The sequence below is a fragment of the Galeopterus variegatus genome, unplaced genomic scaffold (genome assembly GCF_000696425.1).
Source record: "Galeopterus variegatus unplaced genomic scaffold, G_variegatus-3.0.2 Scaffold4899, whole genome shotgun sequence".
In the NCBI taxonomy this organism is placed as follows: domain Eukaryota; kingdom Metazoa; phylum Chordata; class Mammalia; order Dermoptera; family Cynocephalidae; genus Galeopterus; species Galeopterus variegatus.
Window position 1 is genome coordinate 117,784 of NW_007731010.1, and position 3,402 is coordinate 121,185.

Genomic DNA, 3,402 nt, shown 5'->3' on the forward strand with positions numbered 1-3,402 from the left:
TAATCAAGATAAAGAACATTCCATCACCGTCAAAGTTTCCCTGTGCCCCATTGTAGGCAATACCTCCCCCCACATGCCAGCCCCTGGAAACCACTGACCTGTTTTCTGTCCCTTTAGTTTTGCCTTCTCCAGAACACCATATAAATTCACTTATGTATTATGTAGATTTTTTGTTTGACAAATCTGACCTTCTTTTTAATGTGCCATTTTAAGCACCATTTTTTTTTTTTCTTTTCTATTTGGAAGCCAAAGTGTTATTGCACTTACTTTTTTAAAGAGATTTCCAAACTTGCAATTTTTAGAGTGTGCTTTTCATTTTTTGAGAAACACTGGTTGATGTTCTTGACTCATATATTTATAGATAGAGAATATTTAAATATTTCCAAGTCTTTGCCTGTATAAACCCATTTAAAAACTCCTCTGTGTGTCCCATATTTTGAAAAAAAAAGTTAAATTATCTTTCAGAATGTCTGAAAATGTATTTGTTCCCAGATTTTCAGTTCAGGGTTTTTGCTTTTGTTTTTTAATAACCCAAATCCTGGAATGTAAGAATTTACAATGGCTCTAGGGATTTCCACATAGCTACAGAATTAACATCTAGTACTTCCATAATGTATTAAAATTTCTAGGAGACTTTAAGATTTGAGCTATGACGAGTGAAATAGAAATTAATAGCATTAAAGCTGGTGTCACCCCAGTAAGGCTCAAAGTGGTGAAGATATTAATAGTAAAGTGCTAGATAATCTGGGAAGAACAGGAGGGCTCATATTCCTACAAAGTTGAGAACTACAGATGTTTCTGAGAAAATAAATTGACTTAAAATCTTCCATCCACTAATGCACATCAGTCAACTTTAAGCAATATAGATATTTTTTATCCCTGTTAATAAGAAAATGGGAAGTAGACAATTGCTTATCTTGGTTCTGATGTTCAACAATGTAATCAGGTCCCAGGTCTTTCCAACTCTGTGCTCTGCCATACTTAGTTCTTGGTCTTTTATCCTCGGGCTTTGTTACCTCATGGTAGCAAGATGGCTGCTGCGGCTTTAGGCACTGTGTCCTTGTTGAAGGTCGAATGAAAGGGGAAATGCATTCCTAGTAAGCTTTCTTCTTATCTCTGTCCTTTTGTGAGGAAGAACAAGCATTCTCAGGAGGTTCTCAGCAGACTTTTCTCTAATAGTTCATCGTCCAGAACTGGATCACAGGATTGCTGCTAGTGGTAAGGAAAGGAGAGAAATTGAGTATCTATCAAAGAGAACAGGATTTGGCTTAGAACCATGATTCCTGACCTTTATTTATTTATTTATGACCCTTTATGGCATAAGTAGGAAATGATAACAGCTGTTGTATATCCTGAGGGTAAACAGAGTGCTTCTGCTACTCTAGGTCCAGGCCTTCTGTCCTGAGAGTTAAGGAGAATCACTATCTTGGCTACCTATCCTGTATTTCAGGCACACATTGGTTGGAAATGTGAGTGGTTTAGACTAATGGTGAGTCATATCCTACACTGGGCATGTTGTTGATGCAAAGAAAGCGGGGTTCAATTAGCATTTAAGAAGGTGGCAATGGCTATTAGATAGGCAATTAATAGGATCTGGCACAGTAGTGTTTGCTTAAAATTAAACTTGATTTTTAAAAATTTCCTATTTGGATTTGAATAAATGTATATCTGTTACTTTCAAAAGTCACTTTTTTCCCATTTAATATAGAAACTACTGGAGTATGGGGAAAACAGGGGTTGTTGTTCAATGGGTTTAAAGTTTTAGTTATGCTAGCTGAGTAAGTTTGAGAGATCTACTGTATAACACAATGCCTCTGGTTGACAGAACAGTATTGTGTACTTCAAAATTTGTGAAGAGGGTAGATCTCATGTTAAGTATTCTTACCACAAAAACAAAGAGCAGCAAAGGAGCACAAGGAAACACTGGGAGGTGTTGTATATGTCTGTTACCTTTAATTGTGTTGATTGTATCAGGGGTGTTTGCATATGTCCAAAGTCATCAAATTGTACACATTAAATATGTGCATTTCTTTGTATGAGGGTACTTCAAAAAGTTTATGGAAAGATTTACATTATCTTTTCATTCTATTTTTTCATGAACTTTTTGAAGTATCTTCTTATATCAATTATATCTCAATAAAGCTGTTAAAAAAAGTAGTGATATTATACTGTGAAAGAGAATTGCAGCTGGAAAGTTGACTTCTTTTTTAGGTATATTTTCAGCCTCATCTGTGATAGTCTGACTGCTGCATACATTGAGTTGTGCTGGTAGTCTGCAAAGAGAAAGCAAGGGGTGGGAAAAGGGCCCATCACCACGTGAATTGGGTTTATATACGAGAATCACATAGTAAACTCATAAGGAAGGATCCTAGGAGCCAAGTTTTGAGGATGGGTGGTAGGTGCCTTCTTGAATGTCAAGTTGCCAATAATGCTGTGGCAAATTGTTAGGTCTCCAGTGTAGTCAAACAGGACTCTCCTTATAAGTTATCCATAGCAGAGAGTGAAGATCAGGTTTCAGGGCTTGACAAGGCTTTGCCCTGCAGAGTACCAAGGAAGATCTTATGAATGAAGATATAGAACTTTAAGTCTTCTATGCTCCATAATAAATTGATGGAGAGCCTAATGTGGATACAGGAGATTAGTTCATATATTAGGTATTTAGAGATAGCCTTAAAAACAAAATTCCTTAAAAACACAAAATTTGCTCTAGAGTAAGAGTTCTTTAGACTAGAGGCTTGAAATCTGAATAACTTTTGAAAATTTATATTCAAAATTTATTTTATAATTGTGTATTTTTCTAGAGAGAAAGGCTATAGCTTTCATCTAATTTTCAAAGATTAAGAACTGAGAATCATTTGAATGCTTAACTAACCTAGACTTGAAGCAGTTTTCTAGGTTTTATAAGTTCCTTTAAGAAAAGTACAACTCCTAATTGTTCTATGAGCCTATAATCTATTTTAAGTTATCTCCATTTGTTGTACAAGGTGCTTATGTATAGCATATGTCACAAATGGCTTTATGGAAAATATATGCTTTTCTCTAAAGTGTTCATCAGGACTGAGTCTGCAAATTCATTTTTTTTCTGGAAGAATATAAAATATATTATATGTGATGAGCAAAATTAAGCATTATTTTGTAAGTGGTATTGTAAAGCAGCCATAAAACTCTTCCTTCTGCCTCCAAGATTACGTAAAGAGTAAGTTAGTTAAAATAAACAAATGCTTAATTATTTACTAGTTCTTGCAGAATTTGAATACTCAAGGTATTTGGATATCTACCTGGTTAGGCTTTTAATTACAACAAATAGAGATAGATAGATAGATAGGTAGATAGATTAGATCGAGAGAGATGGATAGGCAGACAGATAGAGATATAGACAGATAAAAAAGAACTATTTTTCTC